Source organism: Nilaparvata lugens, chromosome X (assembly GCF_014356525.2).
Source record: "Nilaparvata lugens isolate BPH chromosome X, ASM1435652v1, whole genome shotgun sequence".
In the NCBI taxonomy this organism is placed as follows: domain Eukaryota; kingdom Metazoa; phylum Arthropoda; class Insecta; order Hemiptera; family Delphacidae; genus Nilaparvata; species Nilaparvata lugens.
Window position 1 is genome coordinate 85,523,965 of NC_052518.1, and position 16,104 is coordinate 85,540,068.

The 16,104-nt window shown below is 34.4% G+C and overlaps 1 protein-coding gene across 1 annotated transcript in view; it reads left to right on the forward strand.

The window, feature by feature from the left end:
• Positions 1-872: 872 nt before the first annotated feature.
• LOC111045340 (LIM/homeobox protein Lhx5) overlaps positions 873-16,104 on the forward strand; it is a 91,314-nt gene continuing 76,082 nt past the window's right edge. Inside the window, exon 1 of the mRNA XM_022330730.2 lies at positions 873-1,305. The gene's annotated coding sequence lies outside the window, so the exon portion shown is untranslated. The remainder of the gene's footprint in view (positions 1,306-16,104) is intronic.

Below are 16,104 nucleotides of genomic sequence, written 5' to 3' on the forward strand. Positions count from 1 at the left end.
ATTTAATTAGGCCATGGTTGATTGGCGATATGAATGATCGTGGAATGTTGGACTAGATATCATTGTTTTGTTTTTTTTTTAATCTCTCAACTGTTATCGATCATGTTCAACGATTTTCCAAGATTTCAGATCATATTGGACGTTCAGGGTAGATTGAGTGATATTTGTTATAATGACGTAGGTATTCAATAATGACAATATCACCACAGTTGTAATAATAGCATTCATCCAAAATAAGTTGAGATTTGAAAAACGTTCTTGATTGGAACCCATTTCTACTGTAGGCTTGTTTATTTGAGAGGAGTTCGACATTTTTTCAATAACTTTCAATTATCAATTTTTGCAGAAGGGAGTTCCCAGTCGGGTACTTAGGCCTGCATCGAGGGTTGTCGAATACGGGTTGGTGATAAGCGAATGACCTCTTGAGAGAGGTCGAAGAAAAAATAATTAGTCTATCACGATCTGAGAGACCCCAGGCCGGGAGCCTATGTATGACTCCGTACTTAATCGTTGTTAGCACACTACTGTCGAAGCAAATGCGATATCAGAGACAACGATGGTAGAAGTAGTAGTAGACCGTAGTGGTGGTGGTAGTTTGGGCGCCACCGCTTTGTAAATAACTCTCCGAAGAAAAGGTTGGGAGAGATAGAAGGGGAGTGAAAATAATATTCCAGAAAGATTTCTGAAATGTCAATTCTCTACTTTTTCTTTGCGTTTCGACAACGTTAGTCTTATAATTAAAAAGGTAGGGGAATGTGGTCTGTATAGCAGTGGGGAAGGTGGGCTAGTAAGGTCGAGATTGGGTTGCACCGCGATTTGGCGTTGTCATGGCGACGAAGGGCGGGTTCTGGGGCGGCCAACCAATGACAGATAGGCAGAGAGGTGCGCGGGCGCGATCCGCTCACTGCTGGCTGCTGGCTGCTGGCTAGTGCCAGTCGACTGGTGTCGTGTGCACGTGTCCAGTTAGCAGAGAATACAGTGCGCGTGTTGCTATCCCGGTCATACTTCGCCGACCAAGTAGTAGAGTGAGTTGTGAGCGGTTGTTCGATGGTGAGCGGATCGGACGTCTGACTGCTGACTGTTGGAGGATTTGCCTTGTCACCACGACGCCAATTCAGCAAGATCTGCAGCAGGCGGCTGGGCCCCCCTATGGTAGGCGTCGGGGCGGCCTTCAGCTGTTCGCGTCAGACACGACGCCGGGCCCCGGGGCTGGGGCGGCCCTGCCCCATCCGCTGCTGCTGCACAGCGCGCCTTGCTGCGCTGCCGTACCCTTGCCGCTGCCAGTCACTCAGGCCCACAACATAGGTAGGCCTACAGACAACGCAGCGCACAGCAGCGCTCATAACCTTCCTTTTCCCCCCGGTCGAGCACCTGTACATTGAAACCATCTAGCACAGGTGCTTCGGCTACTCCCTGTTGTCTTGGTGTGCTCCCTCGGGTCCAGTGTCACCAACATATCATTCGCGAGTTGACAGGGTAGGCCTAGAGCACTAGAACCCAGTAACGTCAGAAACAATCCGCGAGTTTCATTCAATATATGAATCTTCTCTATTCAAGTGATAATAATGTGAAATATCTGTTCTATTTTTTGTTTTGAAGCATCTAAATTTGAAAATTTACTTTGTGACTGAACATATTAGTGGTCTGAAAATTTTGCGAAGTGAAGAGCTACAAGACTTAACCTATTTCGGACTATGTGTAACCATATCTAAATTGGGGAGAGGAATAGCACAAGGTTACCTTATTTTTCCTCTCCCTATCATTTATATGATGTATACTTATTATATCAATCAATAAAGAATAATAAAGAATAAAGAATAAAGTTGTTAGGATAATATCATTTCGACATGTACCCTACTCGGTAATCCTATTTGAAGGAGGGATAGCTGCCAATAATGTTATGTGACTGTGTTCTAGAGCTACTAGAGAAGAGCTACAGTATGTGTTCAGGTCGGTAGACGGTTCTGTATTATCACGGACTAGTTTCATTGGAGCAGTGTAGTGTAGTTTCCACACCGAATGCACTATCATCATTGGAATGATACCGGTACCTGTAAAGTTACTGCTTACACCTGGAGAGGTTCTATTTTTGAAACTTGATGAGACTTCAAAAGTTTCTTCTAATGTTTACAATTCAATTCAATTCAATTCAATTCAGTGAAACCAGTAGAGATAGGGTCTGTACCCAGGTCCTAAGACTGTTCAAGGGATGTGATCTATTCTTTAAGCTATTCCGCTGAAGAAATATTGTAAAGATCGCCTAACATCCAAATGTTGAGTATTTGCTAGGACATTTTGAAGGCAACTCAATCAAATGGTCTTTTAAGGTCTTTGAAGTAGTGCTGATCTAAACAAAGATATTTAAGGTTAGATTTTACTTACCATTTGTAAGTATAATATGAGCAAGTTTCCACACCGAATGCACTATCATCATTGGAATGATACCGGTACCTGTAAAGTTACTGCTTACACCTGGAGAGGTTCTATTTTTGAAACTTGATGAGACTTCAAAAGTTTCTTCTAATGTTTACAATTCAAGTAACCTAAGTAATCATGGATGTCTCCTCACATGGAATACTTCACTTTACTTTTTCACAATAGATTACGATACTCATGGTGGTTTAATCTGATAATACTCACTGTTCAAGTTTTGGAACATTGTTGCCTTCCATACAGTCCAACCCCAAATGGTGAGATGAGTTGATCTCACTGTCAACAAGTCATACACATGCATGTACAGAAAATGCTTACTTATAGATACATCTTATCATTCAATTCATTCAATGCGCTATTTTAAAAATTTTGGGAAACAACCAAGCCGTCAGTTACCATCAATTCTAAGGATCATGACGAAACACGTTGGATGGAGTCGTTTTATGGATATATAAGAACATAAGTTTCAATTGTGTCGAAAAACTACAATTACAAGTTTCTGTTGGTCACTGAGTTTTTTTTTGGGTATTGTAGGAGATTTATCCCGATTAGGTCAATCTTCACTGAAACATCTCTTCGAATATATCTTTGAATTGATGGATACATTTGGTACGAGCCATGTAATTTAATGTTATCATACTAATTCAGGAACAAGCCTAAGGTTTGTGATTCTTCCCTATAGAGCATTGCTCTGATCGACACGTGTTCTATTGCTTATTAGAAAATTATTTCGAAATGAAAAGTGTAAATTTAAAGTATTGTACTCACTATAACCTTAGTGTCCGGTTCCCCAAGGTTTCCCAATAGGGAACTTTAGACTATATACGGCGAGGTGGAACTACCCTTGGGTCTCCCTACCATTGAAAGCCATACGCTAATAATAATTATGAAACATTACAGCTCATTTTCTATAAAAACATAGCCAGATATACAAACAGTGTTTCAGTTCATCATCTAATTGTTAATTGTTTAACATAAGCTGAATAGAAAGTACAAATTACAACAGTACTTCTAGAGTTCTAAAATTGCAATCCTCGGAAGAGGATAGAAATCATTTTTAATTTCATTAGAATCCAATATCAATATTCGTAGGACATAACACTGTATTTTTCAATAAAAAAGGTACAACCTTCTCATTAATTTCCCAACAATTGTTTGACCATCGTTACGCTTCTTCTCAAATAGAGGCTTCACTCAGGCCTACACAAAACCATAAATAATAATTATCTATAGACATATCAGAGCATTTTCCCTTCGAATACTCTTCAATATTTAGAAGATTGGAAGAATAAGTGGCCGCATGAATCATTTGGGAATCTATTCAATGCATTAATTCATTTCTTGCTCCTTTCCAAGGGACGTGTAGGCTACGTGCTGTACATTGATTCCCATTTATTTTATTAAACAAATAAGCATGAGAAATGGTGCATTGTGAGTTGCATAAGCGGCTCCTGCATAACTTATCTAATTAGAGTACATTTATTGAACAATGGAGTAAAGTCGTTTAACCAACAGAATAGCTTCAACTCTATTAAATGTTCTCTCTACTATTTTATTCAATTTTTCCTTTCTTCAGTCCACTTCTATCCACAGACTGCTATACATGTATTTTTGAAAGAACACTTGATAGGCGTTATTGAACCTGAACTCACAAATAATGACAAATAAATAATGAATTGAAAGTTATCAAATGCCATTATCATCATCATCATGTTTAAAATTGCAATATTTCAATTGTAAACAAGTTATCCATTCATTTGAAAACAAAGTTAGTTGTCTGATGTAACGCCTGATATTGTTTATAGGACTGTTATATCTCTATGAACGATATACAATACTCAATACTTTCTGTTCTCATATTGGTTGAGTGAGCTGCAACTCTGTCGAACCGCGTTATTTTGAACCTATATTTGATTTTTAAAAGTTTCCATCTTGAAAAACGTCAAGCACTTTAAAAACTGCATCAGTTCCGATAACCGGATAACTAATCAGATAAGTTCGACATCAGAAATCATTGTTACTTTATATTTTCGCGAAAATGAGTGTGCACCTTATGACTTTTCAGGATAGTTGCTAATTCTTTTTCTGGAATAGAATAATACAAACAGTTACAGTTGCACAATCGTTTATCTCAGCTTGATCTGAGTAATCATAGATCAATTCTGACGTTAGTGATAAATCCATAGAAATGTGCTATAGATTGTAAAATACTACGCTATCATTGAATATTATGACAATAACACCGTTTAGCATGTAACACAAAAAGACTTGATACTATAATTTGTGTGAGGTACGGATTATTATAGTCTCCAAGTAGTATTTACAGAGCAACGGATCTGAAAAGGGCCTCCATCGTGATAAATTATGTATAAAAGTGTTTCCTCAACAGCATTATAATGTCTAACAACATAATTTGAAGCTTCTTATCTTGTTGGCCTCAAGCTCTTACTTTTAACCGTATCAACTCGTGTTCTGTTACTTTGTAAACTAAAGACGCCTATAAAAACGTTCCCGAAGAGAAGCACCTTTCGTGAAAAGTCAGTGTTTCTTCCTTCCTGTAGTAGCTTAACACTTTCAATCCAAGTGTGAAGCTTATTGACTCCTATAAAATATTTCGAGCTTACTTTCTATTTCCCGAACTGAATCGGTTCATGACAGGAAGCGTAATTTAACGTTATTGTACTCAATTAAAATGATTTCTGGCTCCAAACTGCTAATAAGCTATTCTGTTTGAATGAATTTCCAAATTTCAATGCTTTTGGGACAGAAAGTACAATGTTGATTCGACGTTATACACTGCACTAGAACAACATTAATTTGAATGTGACCTGACTCTTTCTATTAAACAAAGGTTGTAACATCAATAGGAATCCTCATAAACATAATCTATAGTTTATTAATTTGCGGTTAACCCGTACACTTCAATCGGACACCTTTCGAATACAACACAATACGACGGCGATACGGAAAGGCCAGGAAACTCAAAATAAGACATTTTGTGGCGAATCGGAATGACGCTGGAAAATTATATCGATTAATTCTTGATGCAGTCCGTAATACATTATGGATAGGATAGAATAGTTTTATTGATCAACAAATTTAAAACATATACATGATTCTTGTCAAGTATAGGCCAGGTACTACTAAGGAAAGTGGTAGTCATTTTTATATCAACGTAATATTTCTCAACCTATTCAAAGGATGTTTGATTTCTAATAATATGGACACAGTAGTCAACATATCTTATCATTTAAAATCCTAAAAACACTTCAATGCGTTTTCTCAAGAGATGTCAGGCTGTGATTGAGGAATGTTTGTTTATTTTGTGTTTTCTATCCCGACTTTACGTGCGAACTCAATGATCATGATAAATTAGCCGAAACCGTTGATCAAAACCTCAATCACTTGAGAATTGCATCGACTGGAAATTGATTAAAGGGGGGGTTTTTCAACATCCTCTTGAACCTTACAATAATAAAATCCTTCAGTCTTATCTTCAAAAGCCACGTCCGACGTCCGTGTGTTAGTGTACGAGTGCATGTCAAAATAATTTTGAATAAAAAATTAATCAGTACCGTACCTATCATCAGAGATGAAATAAATCGTTTTCGATAGTTTTACTAAATTGTTTTTACTATAGTTCTTGTTTCTCTATAACTTACTATAATCAAACTGTAACAAGTTGAGCAGTATTAGTGGCTTTTTTAGAATATTTTCCTAAACCATATGTTACGTTCACTGTAAATACGGTACTGTAACTTTTGGTTGACCCACTATAAAATAATCATGATTGAACTTGGACGCAGTAATTGGAAGGATTCACACCAAGACAACATGGCAATGAACGTCCTTTTGATTTCCCATAACATACAATTTATTGATGCTTTCCTTCTTCAACTGCATGAACTTAGTCTAATCTGCTTGCTTCCTGTAGTATTTAAGTCTTATCATTCTTTCAACTTGGGAATAACTTTTTGCTTTATTAGAATCCGATGCATGATTATGATAGACTTACTGATATGATAGCCTCACATGTTGTAATATAATTATCGAATAGCCCATCTTGGGAAACGTTTTAAATAATTATAAATTCAAAATTATTACACAGCACTTAAACAATTATTGAGCATCATTATCTGTGTTCTATGTCCTATAATTTTGAGATTACTTTTTTATAATAATTTCAAATGCAAACAAATTCCTCTATCTGTTGCTAAAAGTATCACAAGAAAATTCTCCATCACTAAAGCTTATTTAATGCAATATTTTAATCATAGAAGGGATAAAGGATTCCCAAATATAAATGAATCATCTATCTTGGTTACCCTTGGAGAATTCGAGTATTGTTTCTATGAATATTGAAAATATTTACATTTTCTCGATCAATATTCTTTAACCAGAAACCTGAGTAGTAGTTCTTGAATCTACTTGTTTATAAATATAGAATCTTGTTGTTTAAATTTTTTTGTTTGCATGAACTACAAATTGGGACTCGTAAAATTGGAAAAATCATAGTATAAATCTCCAGTGCATTCCAAGTAGTCAAATTTATAAGTTCCTGGTACAAAGAATTACTTTTCAGAATGACAGCTTGCTAGCTCACTGGTTCTGACATTTTTGACTCGGCGCTTTAATCTTGGCATAGAATATGAAAAAACGCATTAAAAATTCCGAATGTTTTGGAACTGGTCGGATTCCAAGATTATCAAGGAAGGCTACTTATGACAAATACACTGACAGTTTGTAGTATTCTAAAATTAGCGTTTTTTATGTCATGAGAGTATTTCCCCTTTTGTCCAAGTTTCGAAGAATATAATATTCATATTTCTTATATAAAATTCGTACTTTTTCTTCAAATTTTGGCACTCCCTCCTTCCGTGATAAACTCGAATATTGGAAAATGCACCGTCAAATTATTTGTGATTATTTCAATGAAAAAAGTAATATAGCGAAAAATAATCCTGCAACTCATTTCCTACAGTGATGTCTCATATTGCCATGAAAAAAGAAAAGAAAATAGATTATAGATTCAGAAATTCAATATTTCATGAAATTAGAAAAAAACGAGTCTGATAGAAATATCTTATGTTCAATTGTAAATCTGTTTCGAATTTTTCCTCCAGAATATCACATCAAGAAAAACTTCTATTAAAATGCGAAGTTCTCTTGGATCACCTAAGATTTAATCGATTTAGTCTATTAATAGACGTTCCTTATCTCTCATAAATATTTTTCTTAAAAATTCAAATATCCCTTAATCGATTAGGTTGGAATGTTTCCACAATTCACTGTGGTTTCCTGCCTTCAGGAAATTTTATTCGATCAGTATTTGAAATTCTTGATCTGTTTTCACTTTGAATGTGAAATCAATATGGAGCTCTTCTCTGATACATCTTGATAATAAGTTGCCTCCCTTCGTCTTCGTTGAAATATCGAACCAGCAGCCATTTAATGTATTCAACTTCAGCCCATCTGAGAACCAAACTTCTACCTGCTACTTCATATTCTTTCATTAGTTCTCACCATTTTCGTCAACAAATCCTCTCAAATCACCTGCATTCACCTGCATTGGTTGAAATTATTTTTAGTGCATCAATAATATTGCATACAAGCTATTATGAATCATAGAAGCTAATCTGTCCTATTCACACCCACAAATTGTATACACTCTCTGATGTAAAGTCCACTTGCAATAATTTTTTAATAAATTGCTTATTTTTCAGGTTATTCAATAATAACTAAGTTTTTCAATATTTCGTTAAATCGAAGATTTCTCGAAAATATTTTTTGACTTGTAGGTCATTAATTTATTCGTTAATGTATCAATTACTGATGATGATTCTCTCCAATAATGGTATGGATGCCTTTATATTCGTTTTTATTTTAGTTGTTGACATTGTAGACCTCTTCAAAAACATTCTACAGGTTGTAGGTTATTTATAATCAATTTTTTATATTGCTTGATTGCTGAATTCCTCGTAAACATTGTATGGGTTGTAGGTCTTTTATGCATTGATGTTAGTTGTTGTTGAATCCCTTCAAAACATTGTTTAAGTTGTAGGTCATTTATGTATTTGTTGTATGGAAGAAGTGAGACAGCAAGGCACGTTCCAAAAACAGTTATAAACGTTTAGTGGGTACTGCGTAAGCTTGAACTAGCTTCTGCCAAGCCAGAATTCCTCATGAGTAACACCAATGCTCCCAATTCAAACAATGCTGACATTTGCTAGTGAATCTCACAAGCTATGCTACCAAACATTCTAGTTTTTCCTCTTGTCAGCAAGCGATAAATGGGCTGAGACCACTTGACTAGCCCTCAGGCCACTTGCCGAAATCGTTCCATTAATTCCTTGCAAACTTGAGCAGTAGTTCATGAGAATTATCACCATCTACATGAAACAGGGTACTGCTTGAGCAGTAGCTGCATCAACACAAGTTTGACCAAGAGTGGAGCGACACAGCCAACAACCAACAAACAACACATCATGGCAACAACACAGCAGGCGTAAACAAGTTCCACGATGTTGTGGTCTCATGTCAAGTGAGCAGACATCGGCATTCATCAAAACAATTAAAAAAAAACCGAAATTGACACACTTTATGAAAATTCTCAGTAGAATCATGAGAACCACCATTGAACTCGATAAATTCTTGGGTTCAATGACAGTACAACAGTGTGAAATGAATGTGAATTACTTCATAAATAACGATTTATTAGTATATTTTTATCTACCAATGGAATGAAACGTTTGAATGAAATACTACATCAAACATAGATGTGAGCTGCATTTCGAAAGGGTATTCTCACATAGTTGAATCAATAGAAGCACCGTACAGGCTATTTTTCCAGAAAGGCACACAAGGTTTTTCTCCAAAATAGCTTTCAAAATGATTACGTTGATTTCTATAAAAATTGATATCTTGAGGATTTAAAAATATGAGAGACACTGAATATTCATGGCAGATCAAAGTTTGTATAATTGAACACGTAGGTCTAAGCAGAAAAAACTTATAAGATTGTTTTATTGTATGATGTGAGGTACACTAGTTGGAGTTACAGCAAATGGAATGTAACTGCCAATCTCCTGTATTGGAGTCGATACTGCAGCTTCTTTACTCTATTGTAAAGAATAAAGAATATTGTAAATATAGGTTACAGTAGCTATAGCCTTTATTAAGGCTTGTCCACATGATCAAGCTTGTTAACTGTAAGGCCTGTTAACTTGAGAATAGTATTTCATTTCACCATTCAAAGATTGAACGCTTCTCCACGGCAATAATATTGTAGCCGACTTTAGCAGAAGTACTGTTCAGATGCAAGTACTCAAGGAGTGTAGTAATCTAGTGCTATGCAGTGCCTCTAGAACGATGTATCAAGAATAAAAAATTAAGAAAGCTTCATTGTCACAAACAGAATTGCATTGACAAAATTGACTTCATCTGCAATAATATTGATACTTAGTATACAAGTAAACGTTAACGAGCGTAATGAATTACGCGCCACGAACTCGCTCCGAACATGAATGGAACGCGAGAGGTTCGCAATATATTCGCAACATGCTCACGCGCTTGTCTTATTATTGACTTCAATACGCTACAACAATAAATTAACATCACAAATTTGAACTTTCTGTTCTTGCGGAATCTGCGATAATCTTGCGAACTGTTCGCGTAATGTTCGTTTGCGGAGCAGCGCGTGAGTCTGTATGCAGTTTTATATAACATTACAAATCAAGATCCAAACTCTTGAATACTTCAACTATGTATGAGAGTTAGAAACCAGCAGTTCCTCAATTATTCAATAAAATGATTTATTCTGCAACCATAATTTAATAAAATAAAATAAATATATTTTTTATTGCTCTTTTGTAAGTATCAAAATCATGATTTCGTGGTAACAGTAGAGAAGAAACATTTCAGTACTAACAGAGTTATGGAGTGTGTCTGGAGTTTGTCATCTTGCTGTGTGATTTTGTGATCTTATTGCTTGTAATTGTGAATTAGAATAAATGAAATTACAATTTGAATTTGAATTTTTGTGTGGAGTTCTGAAGAGTATGGAGTGAGTTATTATAAGAATATTTTAGAAGAGTTCTATCACAATGCGAGTAGAGAAGGCTACTATTCAGTGTGATAAGTCGAATATAAGACATCAATAATGTTGAATCTATATTTCCTCTAGAAGAGCTCTATGTGGTTTGGCAAGTTGAATATGAAAGTACAACATCTAGTGGAGTACTATAGAATGTGTCTGCTACTATCAGTTGGAAGTTGTAAGTCGCAGCTTGGCTGCTGACGATCTCTTGCTGGCAAAACAACTGCTAACCCCACGAACCGGTTGCAGCTCAACAACCCACTCAGTCATGCCGACATTGCACGACTAACAAATTTGTTCCACAGGTTTTTTACCCCTCGCTCATTATTCTCCTTCTCTTTGTTCTCTTCTTCTACTTATACTCCTCTTCTTTTGCTTCTTCTACTCCTACTTATCATCGTTCACTTTTTCATTCTCTAGATTTTCTCCTGCTTCTTGTTCATCTGCATATTTTAAGTTTTTAATGCGTTTTATTTTTTGTAACTTCGTAAGCTAAGCTTAATTAACATGTCCCTCTTCTCCCTCTTCCTTATTCATATTTTTGTTCTTTTTTTACTCTTTGTTCCTCGTCATCTTCATATTCTAACTCCAATAATTTATTAAATCCTCTTTTCCTTGTTCTTTATCATTGTATTATGTTTTTCCTCTTTCTATTTCTTCTCCTTATTCCAATTTTCTCAGTTGTTCTTCCTGTCCTGATTCTCCTATTCCTGTTTTTCTCTTTCGCCATTTTTTTATTCTACAACTACTACTTCTTCTTCTTCTTCTCTTCTTCTTCTTCTCTTCTTCTTCTTCTTCTTCTTATTATTATTATTATATTATTATTATTATTATTATTATTATTATTATTATTCGTAATCTTTTTATTCTTCTTCTTCTTCTTCTTCTTCTTCTCGTCTCTCTTCTTTTCTTCTTTCTGTTTCTTTTTCTTCTTCGTCTTCTTCTGGTCTTTCTTCTTCCTGGTAATTTTTTTGTTTATTTTTTTCTTCTTCCTCTTCCATTCCTTGTTCATCATGTTCATAATCTTCTTTTTCTCCTGTAATTTAGTAAATCCTTTTTTCCTGTCCTTTATCAATCTTTGATTTTACCTTTTTCTTCTTCTTCATTTTATTCTTATACCTCTTCTTCACCTTCAACTCATTTCTTAATCATCTTATTCATACTTCTTTCCTAGTTCTAAAGACCTTTCTTCTTTCTCTTCTTCCTTTCAGACTGCTTTCCTTTTTTTGTCTCCCTGCTCCTTCCAATTATTTCGACTTACGTCTTCTCTACTCTGTCCTCTCATTCTTCACTAGGAAAATAATAACCACCGTGGAGAATAAGTTGTTGAAATTCTTTCCGAAGTAGATTTGTTTCCTTGATAGATGTCTACTACTAGATTGAATGCAGTTGAAGTGTTGAAGTACTTGACGTAAATCTTGCAAATGGCATAGGAAACTCGGCATTCTCGAATTCTTAGGATTCAAGAGCTGACTATCAAGATTATTGGTGATTTTCAGAATTGCAATATTAATGGTATTCATCCTCAATGGCGGCTGGGAAGACGACTTATTGCCGAATCAAACGTGTAGGCCTATCATACTTATTCAGTATACGGTAGTTCGTGATTTATTATTGAAAGCACGCACAATAATCTAGAATCAAAATGAGGAGAATTGAGAATTGAGAATCATGCATGTTTCTGCATGATAATTATAGTTTGATGAAATCCCAATATAATTATCATGAAATACATGTGACAAGTATCATAGTAGTACTCCTCTTGTGACAAATATCATATTGCCATTCTCATATTACACCTCAGAAAATCTATTTACATTGAGAACTCCTAAAAGTGGGTGATATCCCAACTGCTTCACAAAAGCACCTCCCACTTGATTCTGATGATTCCCTAAACGGTTCATCCTTCTCCAGCCTGGCGGTCAGGTCCTCTTGAATCCCTATGAATCTGAGATGTTGGGTTTATCTTACCCAATAAACAGTGGAATCAAAATTATACCTTCTTACTAATCATAGCTCAGAGGCTATATTTCGAGCCTCTTCTGAGTATAAAAACGTTTTTTATTTTGTTTAGCAATTTCTTTATTCTTTATTGATTCATACACTAAGTACATCATCAAAATGATAGGGAGAGAAAAAATAAGGTAACCTTGTGCTATTCCTCTTCCAAATTTAGATAATGTTACACATATTCCGGAATAGGTTAGGTATTTATATATTAGTAGCTCAAGTATATCAAACATTTCATTTCAAAATAGCTTATTATATTATCAAAATCAAAGTTTCATCGCTCTTTGGCAATTATCAATTCTGACGAAAAATTGAAACACCTTTTCAGAATATTAAGATTTTAATTAGCTCAAGAAAAGAACGAGAATAACATGAATGGTGGCGTACAGTATTGATGTGAATTCAATGTTTGTTTGTGGTTGTTATTGAAATATCATCACACGCTTGAATGAACTAAGAGATTAACATATTGTTTTGAATTTTTGCCAAGTGGAAACAAGTAGAGAATAGTTCGATTTGTACTGAAAATCTGCATGAAAGTTGATGCAAGTCTATCACAGCGGTTCAATATTGAATGATGCACTGTATTGACTCCTGACACTAACTGCTTTGATAAAGTATCTGAAGTAGTGTATGGAGGGAAAGTATTGATTAATCAATATTGATAATAAAATGAGTATTGTCATAGATACACTAAATATCGACTAGCATGCAGGATTGTTGACTAGGGTTTTCACGTATCAATGGTCAGTTTAATACTCATTTTATTATAAAGAATGAATACTTGAATTTTTAATAACGATTGTATGATTATGATGATAGTTGTGATACTTCCTGCTGCTGAGTTGTTGTAAAAGTTCTAAGTAGCCTATTGTCTGAGATGTAATGTAAATCATTATGAACTCATAATTTGTTACGCGCTAACTTGCAATATTGATCTGTTATAATGATTAAGTGATGTTAGTTAAGTGATGTAGTGGGCACCCACTGTACCTTTAATTGATGACTAACGAAATTACTTATCGATCAAAGTCAAATATTGCCAGGTCAATGATTAATTTAAAACTCATTTTAACGATTGGACTAACGATTTATAAAGGTTATTTAAATGACTGATCTCTCCAAAGTAAATAAATCCTTACCACCATTCCATTAAGGATAGAAAATTGTATCGAGGAAATTTATTATTTAGCTTGTGAAACCCAACCCCAGTATTATTCCAGACCCAGTTAGAATTCACGATCTACGCTACTATAATGTATCAATTCGGAAATTAACATCGATATTAAATGAGATGAGCATTCGAATTACGTTAATCATAACTTCAAAAATGTTCAATAATAGAAATTCAACCATAATTTATTAATTGTCTATGAATTGAAATCGTGTGTTAATTTAGAATAACACGTTTAACATAATTCTTTCACAGTTAGGGTTAGGGATAATGTTGTGAATGCTAAAATGGAGAAAATTGGAATGTTATGTATTCGATTCATGTAATTGTTGAAAAATTTAAATGATAGTTCTAATATGGGGGTGCAGATTCATTAATAATATATGTATTGTTCTTCTCTTATTAACACGTTTCTTGTTTCTTATATTGAATAAATTACTTTGTTGCAATGAATGAAGGCTCTAAAACATATGCTTCAATGCACAAGCTGAGAGTGAATCTAATCACAATAATTATAAAGCATCACAAAATATACGGTTATCAATAACAGTTTTCTGAATCAACTAATTGTTGAAATTCCACGTGCTCTAGTTTTAAAACATTTGAAACTCTCTAGCTTTCAATATCAAATCAATCTTGCAAATTGATATTCCGGCCTCGAATAAGCATACTAATGCTGATGAGTTATAATGATGTCTGGTGCAAATATGCCACAATCACAGAAACAGCAATATTTATATAATAAGAGGGTAACTTGCAAGTACGCTACATTTCAATCATCAGAATGAGTTATTATTTCCTGTTTTCCGTGTTGTAACTTATTTTGAAAGCAGTGTTTATGAATAAAATCTGTTCCATGTAATTGCGGCATAGTGCAAAAGCTGTGCTGGTATCTGTTATTCCTCACAGAGAATCTCTCTTACGCAACATTGAAGACAGTAGTCTGCGTCTCTAATGACAGAACAAACCTCTGTTTAGCTTCTCCTTGGAGAAATCTCATGTCCTGTCATTATTTTCAAATAATTATCATTCTCCCTCAATCATTTATGCTGCAGTAATTCCAGCAATGATTTTATCGGGTTGTTTGTGTTCTTTGATTATCCACCTTGTAGATTCTGCAATAATTACAACGCGTGTTTTTCTCCAATCTGAAACCAATTTGTATTGCGTACGTCATTATTATATTTGTGTTAGTCAGTGCTTCGTAAATATTGTTATTACTTATTCAGTTTGTGGTACAAGGTGTATCAAGGAATTGAATGTAGGTCACATATATGATATTGAATAGAAACTCAATACTAGTAATTTTTGAAAACACTAAACTGAGGAGTCAACTTTCTAATTGAAATGGAATCAATATCTAATAAATTGAGAAATCTCTGTTTCGAATTTCTATCTAAAACTAATTCCAGACTTAAAATTTATTATTAAAACTGTGAAGTTAGCCGACATTCATGATTCAGTGATATCTCTTCTGTATACTTAATGATAAGATCAACTTTGGTGTCTATATCAAATATTTGAAATTACTTTTATATATCTTACAGACAAAAGCCTATACTAGTCTGGTATATGCTACATATATATGACATCGCTTTCATTTTTTAATAAATATTGATACTGGAGTGGAATTCCAATAAGAAATCTCTACTAACAATTCCACATGGTACAAGTTTGAAAATAATAGTTTATATTCTATTCGAGAACTTCTGGCTGTTTGTTGGAGATGATCATTATTGAGAAGCTGGAATATTCTGTGCAAATCTACTCTAATTTGATATTTCATGGATGAAATTGAAACGTTTATAAGTGAGATGGAATACTTTACATCAAATTCAAACTGTATGATTAATTATTGGACTTTACAACAAAACAATCTCATAGAGCTGAAACATGATCCTTGAAATATTATCATTTCATAATATATTATTTTGTTATACCTCATAGAACTATGTTGTCCCTTATGACTCAGTAATTTGTACCTGCCTGAATGAAACATCTCTATCATTGTAATCGATACATGTCCATCAGATAAAATGTGATGAAATGAATCAGATTTTATATATCACGAGATATATGAAGAATACTTCTCTTCACAATCAATCTTTCTCAAAATTTTTTTAGAATAAAAATTTCATAGTATAATGGAGATTGAATAGAGCACAAAGTCTAGAGCCTATAATATTGAGCTCACAAAGAAATGGTTGCAGATTTGTTTGAAAGTTGCTGAAATAGAAAATAAGTTATTTTGCAATCACCTCAGTTATATTCACATTATAACGACAACGGATATTACATTGCAATAACAGTATTCGGATCCCTTCTAAGGTTGAGTTAATTTCATAACTTTCACCGTTATGGTAATTTCACCGCATATGACAAATATCAGTTT